Source organism: Falco peregrinus, chromosome 8 (assembly GCF_023634155.1).
Source record: "Falco peregrinus isolate bFalPer1 chromosome 8, bFalPer1.pri, whole genome shotgun sequence".
Lineage (NCBI taxonomy): Eukaryota > Metazoa > Chordata > Aves > Falconiformes > Falconidae > Falco > Falco peregrinus.
Window position 1 is genome coordinate 3,136,369 of NC_073728.1, and position 22,807 is coordinate 3,159,175.

Here is a 22,807-nt window from a genome sequence, read left to right on the forward strand (position 1 = left end):
GCAATATTAATATAATCAAAGTATACCCATTTTCACTGGGACAATGTGATGCCCATTTTGGTCTGTATTGTTCCTGGAGATATCATTGGAGACTGTTCTTGGGAAGCAGAATCCATTATGATGTATATCTTTTAAAGAATAATTACTTGCCAGTAAGTGTTGGTCCCAGAAGAAATATATTCGGAATTGATTAGCACTCAACCACCGATCCCTCCATAGAACTGGGGAGTCCTGTAATACCTTTCATAACTTTTCAATTAGCTTTTGATTTGGGAGCATTTTTGCCTCCTGCCACGGAGGGAATTGGCTGGCAGAGGGCAGCGAGCAGCGCAAGGAACCGTGCCCCCCCCCTCCCCCCCCGAAGCCACTGCTAACTACTAACTAAAACTACTAACACTGTGTTTTTCAAAATAATATGGAAATTAAACAGTGCTGCTAAATACATGCCATTGCATATGCCCCTTGGGTTTTTAAACACTTGGCATGTGGGTTCCTCAACATTCTGGCGCTTGGAGAAGGCACCGTCACTCCTGCAGAGATAGATCACTGATTACAAGCATTGCCGTGCATGCCTTCGGTTGGGTGATCTGCTAAATAAGAGCAATTCCTGAGACTGCAGTGGACAATCCCACCCTGTGCATTACTCTGCCACTCAGGATCAATCAGGAGGTGACCAAATCCCTGGCACTGAGCTGTGGGGCCAGTTACCTTCTGTGGTTACATGAGAGCAAATCGTACCAATACGGAAACCACAGGCAGTTTTAGAATGATCTGCCAACCACAAAATGAAATAAATTGGCTGGATTATTTATTCACAAAAAGGTAATTCCACCAATTTTACCACTTATTCTCCTCCCTCTCTAAATGGAAGCCTGGAAAAAATCAGTTGTCAATGTATGTATTTTTTGAGTAGTATTGTAGGAGAAATGATCATCGCAACATGCTGTCAACAACGTTATGGGAGCACCTTGCATTTTTATTTCAATAGAGGAAAGGAGCTGCTCATATGGAAATTACATAAAAATATAATAATGGTGATTTCTTAGTATTGTAGAGAAAGCCAAGAAAAGTACAAGAGGCAATTTGAAAATAGGATGCTAGGCACACTGCTTCCATCAAACCAAAGATTAATTGTTTAACAAAGGCCTGGTGGTCAGACCAACAATTATCTGCTGTTTCATCATAATAATTATAGCAAGCAATTGAAAAAAAAAAAAAAAATCTGTACCAGCAAAGAAAATTCCTTAACTGCTAATTCCAAAACAGTAGCCTGTTTCTGTCTTTTTGCAACAGCAACTTGGTATAGCAGCATTTTTAGCATAAATACTTGTTTCTTTCAAAAACAGTAACAAATCTTTCATTAACTCTGGGAGAGAACTAAAAAGGAGGACTACTATATTTTACTTTTATTTCTATCTCTGTTTTAGTTACAAGAGTTTGTAAAGTCCCTTTCAAATGTGAATAAGTTTGTCTAAATATCATGATTCCTTCCCCTGTCCTCCCTACGGTGTGGATGTGCCTAAGGATAAGAAAGGATGTGAGACTGGGAAAATATTGCCTACCAAACCATCTCAGGATGCTCTTTTATACAGACAGATTATCAGTACAGCATCTTTGAAAGCAGCTGCTCAATTTATTTTAAGTCAGGTTAATTTTGCTTCTGATGTCATTTACTGATAGTCTAGAAGCTTGTTTGCATTGGAAGGCAACTCTCCGGAGTGAAACGCGCAGAGAGCTGGGCTCCAGGGAATGCTTCAGCACGTGCTGGTGCCCTGGAGATGCTGGACCCGATCTGCATTTCGCCCTGCTAACTCACAGCTCACTTGTACAGATTCTCTCACGTTCTTCAGAAGAAAATATTTTCTGAGAATACTGAAAAATATGACCAAACCAGCAAAGCTGGTCAATATGAAAGGCTAAAAAAAATATAAATAACAAATAAAACCGACAGCAAGAGAGACTGACTCCCCATGTCCTTGCTCCCGAGCAGGAGTACCACCGTGCTGCCTCCTCCCGGGAGCTGCATCCCCCATCGCGGCTGGCTCGGAGGAAGGACCCGTGCCGGCCGCAGGCGAGGACCGGCCGCGGAGCTGTGCGGCACCCCTGGGTGACAGCGCTCTCAGGGGAGGACCCCGCGCTGGGTCAGTGCACCGTCTGCTGGGGGATGACTCATGTCTCTATGCCACTTGGTGCAAAATTAATGCTGCCAGTGCACAGCCCAGGGTCTTACTTAACTGTAATTCAAGTCTTATTTTCTCTGAAACCAAAAGATCATTTCCAGGAAAAAGCAAACTCAGCCCTTGGGGAAGCGACCTTCCTACAAGACACCTCCCAGACTTGAAGCTGCCAGCATGAGGGACACCTGCTGGGAAAGGACAAGGCGGGTGCTTTTGGCTTTTCCGAGTGTTGCAGTGGTGATGAAACACAAAACACAGAACCGACACTGCATTTAGCACGTATCGGCTGCACAGAACCTTGGAAAATAATTTTATAGGAACTGGCAAACAGCACTACCAACCCCGGTGAAAGGGCTGAAGTTTCTTTATCACTTCTTTTAGCTTATGGCCCTGGTACAGGTGCTCCCTGGGCACAGCCTTCCTCTTTCAGCTAACATGAGATCTGCAGAGGAGCAGAGAGGGAGGGGTTGGCAGGTCCCGTTACCTCCCTGCCGCGAGCAGAGCCACCCTGGGGACCCGGTGCCCCAGGATGCCACCAGCCACCCGTTCAGCGGGCTTCACCTGCCGGCCAAACAAATGACGAGGTGGGTGCATCGCGATCTCTGAAAGCAATGTAAACTTGGGGGTTTTTAGTAGCAAAGGTGTTGAAGATGTGTTTGAGGCGATGTGTGAGTGTTTTGTTAGAGGAAGGATGAAAAACTGGTAAAGGGGGGTACCACACAGTGGAAGCAGAAAAAACAACAAACTGTTTTGCTCAGAATGGGAAAACTATTGTTCCGCTTCTGTCACTGAACTAAGACCTCACTCCTGGAATAAAGGCACCTGCTTTCATTGCAAACACTAAAATCACAAGAGCTTGTCACAGCTCTGGGATCAGCAGATCCTTGTTTTTTCATGGCAGTTGTGCTCCCCAGCCCCTGCTGTGCCCTGTGCAGTTGAATTGTTCCTTGAATTACTAGTGCTTTCCCAAGTAAAAAAAAAAAAAAATTAAAAGTGCAATAATCAAGTTAACTTGTTCTACAAGCAGTGACACAAGGCTTTTTCTCTATTTGGCATTCAGCTTCACTGCCTAATTAATTAGCATTTGTACAGCACTTTGAAAATATGAAATGCTATTGAAGTGCTAAGTATTATTATTAATATTAGCAGCAGCACCATTTTGCTCTACTGAATGCTTTTTCCACCAGACTTGCTATGAAAAAAGCAGTCAAGCCAGCTGAACTGACGTGCTATAAACCTGAAATGCACTTTGAGCTTCTTCACCATATTTGATTACAGTGAGCCAAATGGCTGAAACATCTGCATAGCTGTGCAAATTTTTTTAATTATTAAAAAAAAATCAACCTCATATAGCAAAATTTGTTCTGAATCTGTCACTAAGGTAGATATATTTTGCTTTGCAGGACAATTTTTGGATTGTTTATGAAAAGGATTCTGAGATGCTGGAACGCTGAAGGCTACCTCATGTATGTATCCAAATGCGCGATCAAGAGAAAAAGCTGCTTCTGAGCTCTTGTAATTGTATCTTTCTCATTTACCACAGAAACTGCTGATAGTTAAAAGGCACAAACTTCTAAATAGGTAACTGATCCCTGTTGCCCTCAATTTAAAATATAGCTGTAACTTGTAAACGCAGGAGCTCCTGAGACAGATCTTTCTTGATTTACATTTTGGTAGCTGCTGGTTTTGGCAGTGGCAAGAGGTTATCTGGCCTTAACCTTCTGAATAGGTTTTATTTCAAAATCAATTACTTTTACCTTGTGCTGGCTATTTGATGCTCACATGCTTACTAACACGTGCATGGGTTAGTAGCTGCAGTCAACATTTCTTCACCTGGTTGCTTATAACTAACAGATTCTTATTTCTGAGCAAGCCAACTTGTTCTGCTCGAGGTAATTTGCAGTAGGCAAGAGCTAACTAGCACTTGGCTGCCTTAGGCCAAAGAGAGACTGCAAGTGACTGTAAGAACAGATCATTAACTTCTTGCAGTTCACGCCTCCTGATGGCCCCGGTAGCCGTCCAGAGAATGGGACACGTGCCCGAGCTGTGTCTCCATCGGTGCATGGGCTGACCTGGGGCGAAGCTGCCTGCAGAGGCGGCAAGCTGAAGCTGCCAGGCTTTGCACGGGAGCGGAGAGGGAACATGCTGGAAATCTTTTCTGACAGTCCTGCTACAGGAGTGGTACCCCCACTTCAAGATCTGCTTTCCTATCCCCGAGTCCATCCCTGCCCGTGTTCCGCAGCGGGAAGAGGAACCCATTGACCTGTGAGGGACGAGCCCTCGGAGCCCTGCCCAGCTCGTCTGCTGCTGCACCAGAAGGCACGAGGGGACAGCAGGGGTCGGAACGGGCACCACTTCGTTTGACATTTATGGCATGACCGTGTCTAAATATTCTGTTTATTGCGCCACAAGAATTTCCCTGTGTCTTGACCCCTACCCGATTGTGTATTAATCAAAATAAAAATAATCAAAGTTCAAGTTCATGCTTCTCAGTTCCCTCCTAACAGTAGCTGTTATTGCCATGCTGGTTGGAGAGGGGAGTTTCATAGTTGCAAGAAAGTAATAAATGCTCTTTAGTTCAATAACAAATAAAACGGGGCACCAAGGCAGAACAACAGGTAATAAGACTAGAGACCCCAATGCCACGGGGCCCGAGATTGCACCCAGAGCTGTAGGAACTGCCCGGTGTGACAGGCACGTACCCACCCCCAGCGCAGCGGCGAGGTGGGTCAAAGAAAAGCCCAGCTTTCGGGGTGAGCCAGGTGATGGGCACAAGCCCAAGGAAGCGGGCAACCTGACAGCAGAACCGGCACCGGAATCTTGAACAGCTGATGGATCGCTACAGACAGAGAGCATCCAAATAGCAGCAACAGCAATACAGAGCAACCCTGAGCTGCGTGGAGCTGACAATTTTCATTAAAACATGGCATTCAGTCATAAAAATATTTTGCGGTTCTAGTGAGCGCTTCACCCTCCCCTTCCAAATCCCCTGACACCGAGATAACACATCCCTTCAAGATGCATAATAGCGGAATAGAAAGATCTTTCACATTTCAAAGCTGTGTGCTGCAGCGTGCAGCCAGAGCTAAAGTGCTGATGAAGATTGGCCTGATAGTTTTCTGAATTCTGGGGATATTTCCAGAGCCAGAAGACCTGTTAGAGAGGCTGATACATAAAGCAAAACCAGCTCCTTCATTCATCTCGTGTGCAGGGTTCAAAGGAAAGACCCTGTGAAAACGTTACGAAGCACTGATAATACAAACCTCATGAAAACGAAGGAGAAAGAAAATACCCAAGAAACAAAAAGCCTCCAGAAAGTCACATAATACAGAACTCAAACCCTGCAAAGTGGGTCTTTGAATACAAGATTGGCATAATACATTTCCAATCTTCAGTCATACAAAAATGTCTTTTTGCATATGAAAAGTCTTTGCAATTTTTGCTATCATCACTATGAGCCTCAGATGCATTCTCTTTGATTTAGTAAACAATAAAAAAAGAAAAAATTCAAGTGTTTTCTACAGATGTGTAAAGATGCTTTTAAAAGAAATTATTGCTTCTTCCTCCATACCACTTGCAGAGGGAACTGCCATCCATAACTGCTTACATTTTCGTTTGCTCTTTTTTTCTTAAAAAAAAAACCCAAACAAACAGCAAACCAAACACAAAACCCCCAAACCCCAACTCTTAGCCTGCCTGCCTGAGTCTTTCTGGGGAGAAAGCGAGGAAAGAAGGCCAGAAGAGAAAGGAAGGTTAAAAAAAAAGAGGGGCAGTGGGGTATACTTAACGGGAGACTGTGCATCAAAGCAAATTAATAAATTAATAATACAAAGCATATGCTACTTCCAAATTGAGCCAGGGGGAACTATTAAGCATATTTTAAAAGGTATTGTGTTTTGAAACAACTGGAAAACGTGAGTTCTGTAGGCTTAGAGTTTCTCAAAGATCCAGTACTTTTAAAATTACTCAGTTGTTCGATATTTATTTTCTGAGGAATTATTTTTCCTCCTGTTTGCATTTATCTAGTGTTTGAAAGAGGTACGAAAAGGCTGCCCTGAAGAAAAGCAGTTCAGTTTTATGTTCCTTTACAGAAAAGGCATAAAATCGGAGCCTGAACTTATGTCCCAGCACAATCCCACAGAGGTGCCGGCAGCCCAGACCTCCCCTCACAGCACCAAGTCACTAGGGGCCTGTGGGATGCTCCGAGTGACACCCACAGCTCCCACCCGATTCTCGGCCTGCAAATGTCATGTTTGGGCAAGACACAAGGGGCCATCTGAAATAGAGGTGGAGAACAGCGAAGGGACCCCGTGCTTTCATGTTGCCCAAACTCAAGGAGCCTCGCCTGTGATGTGACGGAAAGGCTGGACCATATGCATTTTATGGTCACCCACACAAAGTAACTATTGTAGTTGTTTAACGTGTTTTCATTCCTTGATATGATATCTTAAAGCCTGAGCAGAGTTCAAGAAGCTCATTTAATTTTAATGTATTTTATCCCTCTAACCAGAACAATTTTTTCTTCAATTACCTTTAGCAGAAATCTAATCTAGCAAACAAGAACAGCAACAAAATATGTCATTACAAATGATTTTTACAATTTTGTTGCTGCTCTGATTTATTATGGTGTCAAGTTTTTCTAATTTTGTTTGCCGATTTCCTTTTAGAAAAAAAATATGTCTTTGAATTTGCAACAGTTGCCAGCAACATGTATGTGAATATTCGGATGTAAAGAGACAATTTCAATAGCCATTTAAACAGGGTAAAATACCTGCTCGGATGCAGACAGTAATGAACTCAGGTCTGTTTACCAACGGTTTACAAAAAATAGTACAATGCTCTACAAGGCTATTACAACGTACAGCTGATAGCCAGAATTTAAAGTGGGATAAATACTTTCTGGCAAGGTCATAAAAGGAATCAATGCTGGAAATTTAGTCTTTCATCACAGAACTACACAGATAATTGCCAGGCAACAAAGAATATGTTGGCAATGACCATTTGTTCTGTCCTTTAAGAGATACAGGCGCATCCACAGTTGCAAATGCTGTAGCGCAAGAGCAAAGGGTCTGTGGTCGTAAATAGCTAATGCCATGGACTCAGCATCTACTGGATTTACGTTTGAGTTGTGCATTTCTGCCTGGGTTGATCTGGACCCTGGATACAGATGGATGCTCTTCAGGGACCATGCAGCGTTGGGAGCCCTCCTGGAGGTTGCCTCTCAGGTTAGACTGGGGCATGAAGGGACGATTCCACAATTTGCTTCAAACGCACTGCCTTGACCCAAAACCAGACACGGGGGAAAGCACTCCTACTGAGGAAGCTGGTCCTGCCCACCACCACCATGCCCTGCTGCGATGGGCAAGCCACCTCCACGGAGGCCAGCAGCACCCAGCTCCGCATTCCTCCTGGCCGCTCCTGCTGGGAGCGCAGCCCGCAGGACCCAAGTGGCCCAGGGCAGCAGGCACCTTGCTCGCTCCTTCCAGCCGGGCACAGGGACAGAGGGTCTCAGGCACCTCCGGCGAGCCCCCCATGCTTGGTCTCCCACAGGCCCCACGTGCCACCCACAGTAGGCTGAGCAGTTTTGGGGACCAGTTTTTGGACTGAGGATGGAGGAGCCAACCAGGCTGGCACTGAGCTCCTATCGCCCCCACTGTCAGAGCCAAACCCGAAGCATCTCTCCTCAGGCCAAACACAATTAAAAGGAAGACTCTAAAGACCCCACCTACTGGAGGTAATCATGCAGCTTCGAGTGGTTTTCCTGGCCTTGATTTCTGTTATTGTATCTCGACAAAACTGCAATAAAAATAACGTATCGACTTCCATTCCAGATCCAGAAGAAATACAGAATGCAAACCACCAGATATATTGCCTTTTCTTGAGATATAAATTTTGGTTCAAAAATGGATATTGATAAATAGAAAATATTTCATTGACTGATGGCAAGTTCTTTAAAATTTTACCCCACAGGAAAAGTCAAATATAGTACAGAGCATACAGCGAGGAAGGGGAGAAGGGAAGGCCATGGAAAGCTCCGGGAACCAGCTGCTTCCTCTGAGGCTGACACCACGTAGCAAGTACCCCTGGATGACATTCAACACTTACTGAAAAATGCTCTTCTAAAGCGCATCTACTCAAGGCCTCACACTATTTTGCCGTTACAGCTGCCATTTTACCCGTTTTTGAATTCTTCCAGCTTTATGCTGCCATTCAGCTCAGCTTAACCACAGGCAGCAGCGTTTCCCAGCCTTTGCAGTATTCAGTTCCAATTCACTCCAGTTAACTGTTCAAGTGCAATAAAACAAACAAAAAAGAAACCCCATAGTTTCTTTGGAGTTTTAAGTTATTTATTTTGTGTGATGACAAAAGCCAATGAGGAGGAATGCTGTGCCAATTGCTAAAACTGTGCAACACTTGCATGAATTTCCAGCAAAGAGCAACTCAGTTAAACAAAATCTGGTAATCGCTTTTTTGGTGACTTTATCGAAAACTCTTTGTATCAAATAAATCTTTTCTTTGAAAGATTGAGGAAAATGATTAATAAAATCAGCTGGAGCTTGAATTCCTTTTATTAAGAAATTCCTTTGATTTTATCAGGGCTAAAAATCAAAGTTGAAGTCCTGTTTCAGAGGAGTCTTTGTGTTTCTATTTTTTAAATTAAATTAGAATAATGCTTATCAAAATTTTACTTCAAGTGGTTGTCAGGAATAGCCTCTTTTCTTCCTCAAACCTCCAGAGGCTGATCCTAACTATCCAAGTTCGGTAAATAAGTTGTATAAACAGTGCCAGATAGTTTCCCGATGAATATAAATATTTTATATTCAGATAGCTTCTTTTATTTCTACCCAGGTATATCAAGGTCATTTTATTCTGTATTTGTTCATAAAACATTTGTTACTAGTCACACGGGAGGAGCACTGGCAAGGCAATACAGGCGGCTTTCCAGCAGAGGGGAAAAACAAAACCCCCATAAAGCATCTTAAGCACTCTAGGGTTTCTCCTTTGTTTATTCCCTAAGTGAAAACGTGGGGTTAGAAGCCACGTTTCTCAACTATACTTGTTTTCCTTAAATCAGGTGAACACAAAGGCTTTAGGAAATGTTCTTGAGGAAAACAATTCATCCGTAGCCACCCTGCACTCTCCGAAAGCTGAAACACGTGAGAGAAGGGCGACAGGAGGCCAGGGGGTACCGCAGCTTTCAGACCTGGAGCACGCCTGGGCTCTGCTTCTCCAGGAGAAGGGGGCATTACGCGCCGTGCAAAAGGAAAGGGCAAGAGCCGTGTTTTCTAGAGGCTCCACAATCACCTGGAAAAGTAAGTGCACGTTCGGCAAAGTAAAAGGGTCTTCCATGTCCCGCTTCTTGGGGACAAATCAGTTTTCCTACAAGTTTCCTTAATTAGGCAAAGCTTTTCACTTCATAAGCAGGCACCCTGGGCACGGGGTACCACAGCCTCCGGGGCTCGCGCATGCAGTAGCAATCCAGTAGCTCTTCATGTTCAGTAAAGACACCGTTACATACTTCTCCATGGATATGCCGGTCTATGACTCACATGGGCACATCACAGTGATGATTTTTAAACCTTCAGAGAATAAAAAGCTAAAAGCCAACCAGACAGATTCTTTGGAAAGCAACAAGAAAACCTGAAGAAGATGTAGGCTACAGGTAAAGTACAAGTAAAAACTGCTAGTCTAATGCAGATTTTAACTGCTAAGCAGTGGGAGGCTAGTTTGCTTGCAAGCCACAAGCCAAGCATCCTGCTTAGACCTGCAATCTAGGAAACCATGGACTTCACACCCTATAAAGCCTCGGGATGGAGCACTGTGTCCTTCTGCTGCTAGAAATACTTAAAATAAACACCACAGAAACCAGCTTCCAGTTATCTTTTGTTTAAGCTCAAATGCTAGGCAGCGGATGGAAATTTCTACCCACTTTTGAACTTGCTGTTCAGCCCTCCAGAGGGAGGTTCAGCATCTCCAGCATTTATCGCCCTCAAGACAGAGAGGCCCCTAGATGCCTTTTGTCCCTTCCAATTAAGTTACCTGCTGTGCTCCCCGCATACACGCAAGGAAATCTGCTAAAGCCACCGCTCCTCTCTGCTGCTTTCATGTTGCTCTCCGAGCAGCCATCACGCAGAGCAGGCCATATGTTGGCCTTTTTTACTAAACTCAGTTTAATGCTCCCAGCCTTTTCTTAAAATACGCTGAGCAAAGATAGCGCAGAGGACATTTGGAAATGCCTGATGGCAAAGTGGGAGTGTTCCATCCCATTCTGCTTTGCACCGGGTGCGCGTGCGATACCGATGTCACTCGATGTTACAGATTTTTGTCTTTAAGGACAGTTTGGTGGAGGGGGGAGGTCACATTTCCCTTCCCTTTGCCGTGGTGCTCTTCTAAAACTGTACGTGACATAGATAGGCTCTGAAATATAGCAGCATTCCCTATGATCTGGATGCAGTTAAACAGAAGAAAACAGGTAGAGGCAATGAACATGGAATTATGTAGGTATTCTGCCTTTCAAAAAGCAATCTGACCTTTCAATAAAGTGTCACTTTTAACATTTTCAGCTATAGCTTGTAGCCACTGGTGATGAGCCTGACTTCTCCATTTTGCTTAAAGCGACCCAGAACACTCACGTGTCTCTGAATATATCGTTATTGTACAGGAACTATCGAGAGCGCTGTCTTTCTTCTCCTAACTAGAGAAACTAAGCCCTGGTGAACATACATAATGCCAGGCTTGATGGGCTGGTGGTTTGAGGGTTTTTTAATCACAATTCCACCACTCTGAGCAAAATGAACTTTGAAGAAAATAATTTCATTCTAAAATGATATCGAGAATTTGTGGTTTTGAGGAAGGAAAAGCAAAAGAAAGTATAATTGTTATGGGTACTATTATGACATAATGTGACCCAACACATCATAAATTACATACTCATGAAATGGAGTTATGAGCTGGGCACTGTGTTTGACACGAGCGATCAATCAGACCTGCTCTGCAAGTGCCATATTAGCAAAGCAAACATTCTGGAAAAGCAGGGATTTAAATGTATTGAGAAACAGTTGCAGCATGTCTCAGCTATTTTATTTTTTAAGCTAGACTACAGGCAGGCTATAGCAGTGGGTTTAATGCCATGATTTGAACATGAAAGCCAACTGCCAGGTAAAATGAGAGATTATCTTTTGGCAACTGCCCTCTCCATTTCCTAAACTAAATGACCTTCAACCAGAGCAGCAGTGAAAATCACAGCAGTCTAATCTTAAATGTGAACCCTGTGGTGAAAGACCAGTGGCTCATATTATAAGTAGAATGCATAAATGCTTTGAATCATCGTCAGATTAGATGAAAAATGCCACTGTGTTTAAAAAGAGCAGCTATTACACAAAGAAATGTAATAGAAAAAGGCTTAACAATGTCATAGAGACAGGCTAATGGGTTTCCCCATTTCTTTCAGATTCATGAAGATACTGTTTCCCTTGTTCACCTTCTCAATGCAGATAATTTTCTACAGATTATCTTTTCATCTACCCTAATTAAAAAAAAATATGCATGCATTGGCTGCTACTTAAGAGAAAAAGTAATCACTTTAATTTCTGTATGCTAGCTTTGTGCTCCCCCCAACGATGACCTTACCTCTCCCATGATGTGCACCATACAAGACAAAGTCATTTCATGGACAACCGTCCTGTTCTCCTGAGTGCCAGCTGCAGGCAGCAGTGACCTACTTTTACTTGCTTGCAAAGTAGTTTTAGGGCTTTCACCTGCCATCCTGACCAAACGTTTCAGGATAGCAGGAGTTTTTTGGGTACCTCTGTTCAGCCTGGAAAACAGGAGGGCTCATCCTCGCAGTCCCCCAGTCTCTACTTCGCTCTGGGACACCCAAACCCTTCAGAGCTGCCAGGGAGTTTCAGCCAGCTGGAAATCGCTTCTCATTTCCTTGAATTATAACCCATCCACTGTGCAAACGAGGCAGCAGTCGATTATGTTTTTACAGTAACTGCAAAGAGCTCCCACCTTATGTGTTAGTGGAGACCAAGCCTCAGTGATTTTCCCTCTGCAACGGCTGTTGTTAAGCTGGCGGCTCCCCAGCCCCTTCCAGGTATGTTTTCCATGTAACAGCCTAAACTAGCAGACCTGATCCTAGTTGGCCAAGCAGAAGTCTTGATTAAACAGCCAACCTGAGGATTTACCAGGGGTAGCCATCTGCATTGGTGCTTTTACAAGAACGGTTCATTCTTTTTCCAAGTTAAGTGATCCCTGTACCTTTGGGGAGTTTGGGTTTGAAGGTCGAGGCAGAAGGCAGTGCTGGTTCCATGCTGCATCTCAAGGCATCCCAGCAGCTGGTGTGCAGCGGGGTCTCTCCTCCCTGCCCTCCCTCCTCAGATGTGCCTGCCTGCATCTGCCCTCCCGCATGCTAAAACTCTGTGGCAAGGAGAGCACTCATCCCTGTGTCAGGGGAGCAAATGTCCTTGTCCTCACATGTCCCTCTGAACACACCGACATCCCATCTTTAAGTCAGAGCATGAGCCAGTTTGGCACATGAAGGGCGGCAGCGGGTACCTGAGCGGTGCTTGCTACAAGTAAGAGAAACACAGGGCTGCCTTTTGTTGCCAGCTCTCTGCTGAATACATATACAATAAAATCACTCTGCTGAATACATATAAAATAAAAAAAAAAAAGAGAAAAAGGATTGTTCCAAAGCTTAATTTACAACACCACATTAGTGACCAAATTAAGACTGAGCAGAGAACATGGCAAATCATTAAAATGCTAATGACACCACTGGAAGATATAAAGACCAAGGATGCCTGTTTTGTGTGTGGTTTGGTGATAGACACATTGACAGAGCTGATACTAAGCCACAATTGATGGTGCCTTTCTAATGTGATTTTAAATGCCTGCATTTTTTTTCCGTAGGAGTTTTCTGTCTCTGCTCTGTGAAATATCATCCTTGTTGTTTCTGTACAATGTAATTTCCCTTAAGCACCCCAACACGGAAGACAAAACTTTAGTGAAACCGAACTGCGCTGGGGATTTTCCCATACTGGCTGTATTTCTAGGGAAAAGCCGCTGCACAGAAAGGGCTGGTGGGAGCTGGGAAGCTCCTTACATTTCCCGACCCCAGAAAGGTCAATCACCAACCCCTGCTAAGGCAGGCTGAGATGGGATGTAAGCTCCACAGAGGCAAAGCAGCACGGCGAATGCAGCGTAGGGTGGGCAAGGCCTGGAGCCAGGCCAGTGGAGGCAGAGCTGGGTGCTGCGGGCCCGGGTGCTGCGGGCCCGGGTGCTGCGGGCCCGGGTGCCTGCCCAGCTGCTCGGCGCCGCCGCGAGTCCAACGCGCTGCTGCAGCTTTGCACCGCAAGCAACGGAGAGCGCAGCTACTTATCTCTGCACCGTCGAGCATTTGTGACTTAATGGCATCACATCTTCTACTTGGCATCTGATCTGATGCCACGCTGATTATACACTTGAGGCGAAAGCTCCTTCTGTGAGATTGCCGATTTCTTTAATGCAGGTCAATACATCATGGTCAACCAATGCACTACTTTCTAATCTGCTAGATACACAAGCTTGCCAGCCTTCAGGGCAGCCCTTGCCCAGGTGCTGCTGAGTGCTTGGAGGAATTCAGGTTTGAACAGAGCCCCAGAGAAACATCATAAACAGCAGAAAAAGGTGGCAGTAAATCCTTGTCCGGTACTTCTGGTTCAGTAGCACTGGAATACCGGTAGCCCTTTTCTCTTGGAGAGTGGCAAAGTAGTAGGGGAGGTTCAGCATGGAAAGGACTAAAAAACCAGAGGAAAGCGAATCAGAATATCTGTGTACCTGTGGCTATCCTGCTGGCACGGGGGGCGATGGATGATGGCATGTGCTCAAGCCCCTGCTCCCCTCCAGGAGCACCTGCCTTCTCCAGACACTTTAGACCTGCAACCCTAACAGCCCCTGCCACTTGCAGTGACACCCATTAGATCACCTAATGAAGATGACTTCACCAATTCCTTTGACCCAGGCTGAAGGAAGACAGGAAATTTTAATCCAGCTGGGTCTGAGAGACCAAAACAGCAACCTGGTGTCAGGCAAAAGCCCTTTAGCTGCACATAACCACGGCACTACAGGACTTGCACCAAGTCGCACAAGTGCTTTATTCGTAGGACAAAGGAGGAATGCAGAAAGCTTTACTTCCCCATACTGATTCCCCGAGAAAATTACCTCCTAGTACTTCTTTATTTTCTTTGAAAGGAATTACACATATTTTTCTTCATTACAAAAGGCTAAATCTTTGTATCCTCCCAGCTTCAGTTAAACTCTCTGGTGTGGCAAGAGATAAAAGGTATTCAGAAATTAAAATATGTGACTTGTATAAATACATAATGAAACAATTGGCAAACATTACAAAAAATAATATCCCTACTGATAGAATACAGAATCTGAAGTCCCTTTAATAAAACCAAGCATTTGGTTTCTGCAGAAGAGAAAGCTCCTAAGAGGCTTAACAGCATTAAGAGAAGAGAATAAACTATTGTTAACTTAATTTACTTAAAAAAAAAAAAAAAGTTAATCCTACAACAGTAATTTATATTTTTCTGACTCAAAGGTGCTACTATGAGTCACTTTTGTTCCCAACACCACTTCAGTATAACGGAGCTCAGACCTGCCTACCACACCGCTGATTTATCAAGCTGTAAATTGTACACTCTTCAGTTTTACAGACCAGTCACTTAAAATCTTTGTGACGATGATCTGTGCTGGGAACGGTGTTAATTCCCCCCTCACCCCCCTTCTTTTTGGGAAAGCAGAAGAAACCATATGGCAAAACTACACACAAGCCTACCATAATTGTTCCAAAAAGCACAGGGGACTTTTCTCTTGCAGTATTTTTAGGGTTTTTTTTAGTAATTGTAAAAGAGTTGTCAAATCCACTTTTTCAGCACTGTTGCTGAAAACATCACTAGCTTTTCCAAGGATACTTCAGCTGAGCAGTGATTTTGGCTTGAATTTGTTTGGCTTACAAAGACCCACAACCTGCCAAATGTCAATCTTTTTGCTTTTCGCTGTCAGAAATCACAACTAGTGATCATGGACTTTGTCATATTTCAAAGCATGAAATACCATTACAAGATGGATATTCAAACTTGGTGTGTGGCAACAGGCTTCACAGAGAGGAAAATATTTTTTTTACTGTTAGATTCAATGCTGCTCCTCACTTCCAGATCAGCTGGAATAAACATCTAGTTTGTCCACAGCATGAATTGAAATTGTAAATTAAATAGCTTCCTATTTGCTTCATCTTGAGCTACCATAGAGACCCCGAAATTTATCATATTTAAACACAGATTTCTCAAGCTATCCATGGTAGCTTTTAAGAGACACCAAAAGATATTGCACAAGTGTCACATTACTTTTCAGAGAGGAATGAAATATATTTAGTGGAATAATTTGCCGAGACTCAATTCAGAAAAATCATTGACAACAGACAAAAGCCGTCACAGCCACCTGACAGACGCACTGCATCTCAGCCCTGTCTCGTACCCGCCTGGTAGAGCTCCTTCTCTCGTGCCACAGCCTAGCACCTTGACGCTCCACAAAAAGTGTTTTTTTGCCAAATATCTGCTCCGATTAAAGTGTCGGCAAAGCTGCTAGTGCTTTGTTAGCTATCCAGACGTTAACTGGGATCAAAAATCCTCAACACCCCACATGGCAGGTTGGAGAGAAACCTCCTTGCCTGGGTCTGCCTTCCTGAACCCCCCCGCGGAGCACAGCGTGCCCCGCCGCACATCTCCCGCGTCCTGCTCACTGATCCAGGCAGCACACCAAGCTGGGTGCGGACCCCGAGTCACTGCAGGAATAACTCACTAAAGCAAGGCAGAAAAGAAATAAGCCCACGCTTCTGGCAAGCCATACACGAGTACAAGGATCTATTGCCACTAACAATTGCTTCTTCAGGACAAGTGGTAGGATGCTTTAAAAGCACTCAGTAGGTTGATTTAAGCTAAAAACATCCCTTGGCTGGGACACGTGAGCCATTCTCACGTGAACCGTGACACACAGCATGGTCCGTTAGGGGTGTCTCCCCCGGCTGCGCGTATTGGGACCAATGCTCATGAAGAGCAAAGGCGTTTTCCTGCTGACAGAGTTACCACGAATCCCATTTACATTGTCAGAATGCCAGGCGGGGACACAGTGTTGCTTTTCTGAACTCTGGGCAGCCATCCCAGAGGTCCTCATTTGCTAACTTCCCCCCTTCCAAAAGAAAACATACTTGGCAATACATCTAGCTCTTATCTCACAATCCCAATTCTTCCCTTCCTCTCATCTCACCGAAGGCATCCTACCACTTAGGTCATTTCAGCAACACTTTCATGGAGCATGAGACAGAGGAAGAGGAAAGGGGTGAGGCTTGTTACAACTTAAGTGCCACAGCCCTGGGCTTTAGATTTATTTTTATACTTTCGCAACAGAAGCCAGAAAAGGGGGAAAAGGTGGTGAGAAAGATTTTGGTATGGAACATTTCAAAATGCAAGTGAGATGTATCCTAAATTAAAAATAAAACAAAGTGCTTGCACTGCTAAATAATGGAAAGTGCTGACTTGGGGAAACAAAATCCTTTCTCTCCTAAAAGATGGGCATTACTTTGTAATATTTGAGAAAGATATAAATGTATAGTTTCTTGAACACATCGGTATTATTAAAGCTTATTATTAAAGTGTGACTGTGTAAGAAGGCAGAAACAGTCCTTTGGAAAAACGCTGTCACAGGACAGCAACTGCACCAGGTGGCAAAGCTAGGTGAAGTCTGTGCATGTCGTCAGCTGCAGGGAAAAAGCCATTCCAGGGTTGCCAAGAGCCTGACACAACCACTGGCCACCAGGTTTGAGAAGTTCCTTTTACTCATGCTTAGTGTTTCAGATGATCCCTTTTATCAGTTGTAAAATTACAACATTTCTTCCTCCTTGACAAGCGAGGGAAAAAATTCCTAGCTCTCCTGAAGGCAATATGAAAAATGAATACACTGCTTCCTAAGCACCCACCTGCCTTCACAGTGATAGTACGAACAATTACAATGGAAACAGGAAAAAAATACAGTTATGATGCTGCTCTTGTTTTGATTTAAATAGGACATTTATCAAAATAATAAGATGGCCATCAATGAGAACACCAGTTCTGTCTGCAGTCTTTCGTTTCGCTTTATGAACAGATGTACCTCTTAGGCTGTTACATGTTAAGCAGAGACCAAAAGTCTTTGATCCTATCATTGGAAAAAGTATTTTTCTTCAATTATGGTTCCTTGCATTTCCATTTCTAATAGCCCACACAGCTGTATATTAAACAAAAAGCCATGAATCCCTTGACTAACTCAAACGAAAATGTTTCCTTTGCTGTATCCTAAAGATCTGGCTGTAACAGCTTCAACTTCCAAATTTCACCAAATTTGGTTACTAACATTTAGGGAAATGTCTCTGCACTCCAGTTCTAGCTCAGGACCCTTACAGGGGCTTTGTTTCCAGAAGAATTTCTGAATTTATGTCTACATCAAAAAATCTTTCCTTAAAGGAAAGAGAATTGAGATTAAACTTATATTTGACAACTTCCCAGGTGTGGTAACTTTGTAGGAGCTCAATTTACTTTAGGTACCTCATAAACGAAAAGAAAACACTTGCAGCTTCCCCCATTAGAGATTCTGTTCTTTGAGTGCAGAAAATGCCTTAGGTCTTGAGCACAGAAAGTCTTAAACAAAGATAGGAAACAGTACTGCCCTTGATAAATGACACTTAGAAGAGTTGTGTGGATTTTTAACCCTTTCCTAAGCAAGAAAGATTAACCTAGTAACTTAGTTCATGAGCACAAGAAGAACAACATCCAAAACCGAGAAAGAACAGGCAAAGTTATTCTTCTAAACCCTTGAGCTACTACTAAGCTATAGATTACAAATATAAAACTCAAAGGAAACAGAACAGACCTCCAGTCGGAGAGAAGAAAGGAAAATTATCGCAGCCCGCACTTCCAGCACAAAGTCTCCATCTCTCCCGTTTCGGCCCTGGCCAGGCAGCCCTCCCCTGGGCTGGGGGACCCTCCTCAACAGCCTCAGCTCTCATCATTCACACAGTCACCTCTTGCACTTGGTTTCCTCCTCCTTGCTAACCGGCAGAGGCTCACCCAGGTGCATGTGTTTTCTTGTTTGGGCTTTGCCTGTTTGCTAAGGAAGCATCAACAGGATAAAGACAAATCGAAAGGGAAGCCAAAGCTGCCAGAGAGAAATTGTGACTCCCACATGCTCATAGCACAGAGAAACTGGAAAGCCAAAATGATGATGTGATCCTCACCTGTAAAAAAAAAAAAAAGTAAAAATCCCCACATTCCAAGAACATCTTATAGGAACACTCTACCCTGTCATCACACTAAAAAATTACATGTGCTCTCCTGGAGGGTCTTTTGAATCATAAGAAAAAGAGAAATGAAAGTGTTCGGTGAAGACTAGGGAAAAATAGAAAAGACTGCTCGTACAAAGTATTTTTTTTTTAAAAACCAACCAACCAAACAACTACCCTATATTTTAAACAACCCCTGAGATTTTAGATGGAATACTTTCATACTTTGACAATCATCTCACCTTTATTAGCTTGTTGTGAAAGCGGAGGATGAATTAACACGTCGTATCAGGCTGCACTGGGGAATTTTCCAGATCAGACTCTCCCGATGGCCCCTTTAGCCCTCCTTGGGCACCCCGGTACAGCGCTGTGCACAGAAGGTTCCCAGCGGGTCTCGCCCTGTGGGGACACTAGCCAGAGAAGAGACCTGGTGACACTCCAGTGGTGGTCAGAGCAGATGTCCAAGCTGTGGAGAAAAACCAAAGACAGCTCAAACCCAATTGCTGGGAGCTCAGATCACCTGCAGCTGAGGAGCCAGTCCGAGAAGTTTTGCCAACATTGACCCATATTGGCATCAGCGGTGGTCCCTTTTGGCTGGGTGTATCCCAACGCACGGTAACTCCTGCCTGAGCTGACGGCCTGGCTAGAGCTCCTGCCATAGGGAATTTGCCCAGGAGAGCCCTGGAGAGGGCTGGGCATGGTGCTGGACTCCCACTCTGCCCTACCTGGCTGGTGCAACAGGGCTGAGGGACTGGTGTGGGTGCCGAAAATGAGCACATCTCCAGGGGCTCTGCGTTTATGCCAGGGGTTTCCCGTCGCTGGGGATGGGGAAGCGCAAGGGGGGCACATCCAGCTGTTACAGCCTCCTCTGCAACACCGCGCACCTCAGCGGCACTCAGGAGGCACTCTGCAAATGAATCTACAGCTAGCTTGCCCATCTTAAGAAGTTTTCCCCTTTTAAAAGTTATTTTCTTTTCTTTTTTTTTTTTTTTTGTGGACAGGATGAACATTAAACTGTGTCATGCCTAATTTTTACTTAATTCTGTCTGTTTAGAATTTACCTTGTTATAATTTCTTGCAGAAGGCACCTGCCTTTTTCTTCACTCCAGAAATGCATTCACTATCTCAAATACAAACAAGTGCCCTTCTGTTCTAGCTTTCTTGGCAAGCTTGCTGAAAACTTCAGAACGAAAAATGAATGAATATGACACAGCGTAACACAGTGTTTCTGACGCCTTTCGGCGGTTCCCCCAGAAGCCCTCATGCGCCATCCCCAGGCTGAGGCCACACGCCGCGCCAGGCGAAAGCCACCTCCATTCTTATTTCTTGGAACAACCGTATCTTTACACACTGGAAATTTCATTTTGCTTTAAAGGCCCCTTCCCTGCTCCAGCCTCCAGAGACGATATGTTTTATCAGTCCAGCGTCAGCAAAGCGATAAAGGGTACGGTGCTGCGGTGTGAGCCAACCGCCGAGCCTTGCTCAGCGGTGCAGCCGAGTGCCTCAGCGCTGGTGATTGAAAGTGGAAGCTTAATGGGGTGAATGCGAACAAAGAATTAGAATAAATGCCACCTTTTGAAATAGAAAGCAAGTGGCTAAATGGCTTGGGTGAGGCAGGAAAGCAGATGTAGGGCAGAAAAGCAGTGCTGCAAAGCCAGTCTGGATTTCAGATTACAGTTGAGTCATTTTGTTGGCCAGTACACCGACAGCCTGCCTGGGTGGCCTCCTGCCTGTCAGCAGGTGTGATGGGGAAAAAAACCACAGGCTTCTCTTGCAAGATCTGATTTATTTCAGCAAATGGTTCCTTTCTGGTCTCCTGACCAAAGCTTCTTCTAATTAAGCATTTCGCATTAGAACATGCCACCCCAATTACCTGGACATATATCCTAATCTTCAGCCTGATGTATTTTCAGGCTTTAGCGGGATAAGCGTAATCATCTATGAAAGCTTGTGCCAGATAAAGGGGAAGGAAAGGGGTTTTCCTTTCCACATTTAAACCAGCTAGAAAGTCTTGGGAGAGTTCTTGTGCCGATGGCAAGCCAGCTGAACCATGAGAGCCCCACAGCAGCTCACATCACATCAAGGTACAAATGCGACGGCATTTTAAGAGAAGGGGCACACATGGCTCTGTACCTCCTCCTGAAGGACTCCTTACCTGGTGGTAAGGACTATCCCTGTCCCTGCAGAGCCTGGAAGGACCGTGGTGAGCCCTGGAGCATGCCCAGTGAAGCAAGGGCTGAGCTGGCTCCGAAGGCGAGCTTACAGCGGGCTGGTTGCTCCGGCCTTGCGGGGAGTGAATTCTCACCAGCTTGGCCAGAGGTGGCTGTAACTTGGCCGGAGGAGCGAAGGGTCCCACTGCCCGAGGGAACCCCCGGAAAAACCAGAACACTGGGGGTGGTGGGGGGAGCGTGAGGCTGAGCCCCAGAACTGAGGCGTGACGTGGCATTTGTGCAAGAGCCGGGAGAAGAGGCTTGAGAAGAGGAACCTCTGAACCCTGGCAGCACAGTGAGGATGAGGCACAGAGGCGCTGGCTGCGTCTGGCCGCAGTACAGCTGGGACTAACGGGACGTAACTAGGAAAGCGCCTTCTCTGCCATTTTTCCCTCAGTGGTCTTCTTGTAGAGCATGTTTGATGAATGTGAATAACCATAAGCCAAGAAGTGAACAGACCTTTGTGCAGCTTGAGGGCCGTCCATGAAAATAATGGGCCAAATTTTGGTATAGATGAACGCTTCAGTAGCCCTCTTCATACTGTGCCAAGAGAAAGTATTTGGCTGCTGCCCCTGGCAGCGAGGGTAGGGGCAATGCCAGCTGCCGTTCTGATGAGGCAGCTACTAATGGATTTCACCATCAAACAACCCTCACTGAAGGCTGTCCAGAGATGCCTGGATAGACAATATTCATCAGACAGAAGAGAGGAATTTCTTTGCTGTGAGAGAGGCTTGGAAAGCACATCATTCCTACGCAGCTGAAGGGAAACAGATACTGCTCTGGTCTGACTGCTCTTCCCTGCCTCCGAATGCGGCAGCAGGGATGCTGTCTTGTCTTGGCAGAGTTGATGAGTGGTAATTATGAATATCTGTCAGATCTTGGGTGTCAATATTTGTAGGTAGCTACCTGATCACGTTTTGAAAACAACAGAGCATGTTCTGCACTTGCCATGCTATAAAATGGATTAAAAAATTTCTTTAGGAAACCAAATGTGAATCAGGGGACTGAAGTCAAATTCAATCTTTATTAATTACAATTGTAACACCATTCAACTTGACACAAAGGTGAAACTGCATTCAAGTCACTTCCAGATTTGTTTGTAGCGTGTAGGAATCTGACCCAAGCTAGTGAGATGGATCTGCGTATTTGAGGAGGGGACTGCTGCACACATGCCAGTGCCCGGCGCAGGTAATACACAGGCACGCTTTGTAATGGCCAAGTTTATGCAGCTAATTCCTCACATTCAGTACTGACTGTACAATAATCCTTTTGACAAATGAGTCAAGAGGCAGGGTGCTGCTGAGCATAATATGCGTTATTGCCTTGCACAGATCTAGGACATGTAGATGAGTGAGGATTAATAGTTACAATTAGAAATGTAAGAGCAGACTGTAGATTGTGAAAATAATTAGCAGATTCTGGAAAGAATTTCCAGCCTCACAAAAATGTTTTAGTGCAGAATACATTTCAAACGGAAACAATAAAAGAGACTCAGCCATGCTCTTCTCGTAACGATACATTCGGGATTGTTAAGCTGGGATGTGAAAGCTTGCTGGCTCCTTAACGAGGATGGCTGCGTGCTCACAGCCAGCAAGGTGTGCCGCCCACGCTGGGGGGGCAGGCGGCTGCTGGGCTTCGCAGGGCGGTCTTGGTCACATTGCACCTGCATTCCGACTTGTGCTCTTGTTCTTCTTACAGCTGTGGCTCTTCTTGCTCCCCCAGGGTTTAGGCTCCCCAAGCCCTCTGCCCATAGAGAAAAGCATCAGCAGCACTGCAGAGTGTGAGCACCTGACCCAGAGCAAGGATGGGGCAGGGTCCTTGATGCAGGACCCGGGTGGGTGCACGGGAGGAGCTGCCCTCCCCTCTGGGACCATGCCTGCCCCTGGGCCGTAGGAAGACAGTGGCTAGAGAAAGCTCCTGTGCTTTGCTGTGTGCATTTGTTCCCAGCATGTTAATCGCGTCCTGCTTTAAACATTGCTGATAAAATGTGGACGCTCCTCCAGAAATTGCAATAACCTCAAAAATGGTTTATAAAGTTATGTTTTTAAAGTAAAATAACT

General features: G+C 44.8%; 1 long non-coding RNA gene across 1 annotated transcript in view; it reads right to left on the reverse strand.

Moving 5' to 3' along the window:
* The window catches only part of LOC114013183 (uncharacterized), a 33,711-nt gene extending 14,732 nt beyond the window's left edge, over nt 1–18,979 (reverse strand). The window contains exon 1 of the long non-coding RNA XR_008748451.1: nt 18,780–18,979. This is a non-coding gene — a long non-coding RNA (uncharacterized LOC114013183). The remainder of the gene's footprint in view (nt 1–18,779) is intronic.
* Nucleotides 18,980–22,807: the final 3,828 nt, after the last annotated feature.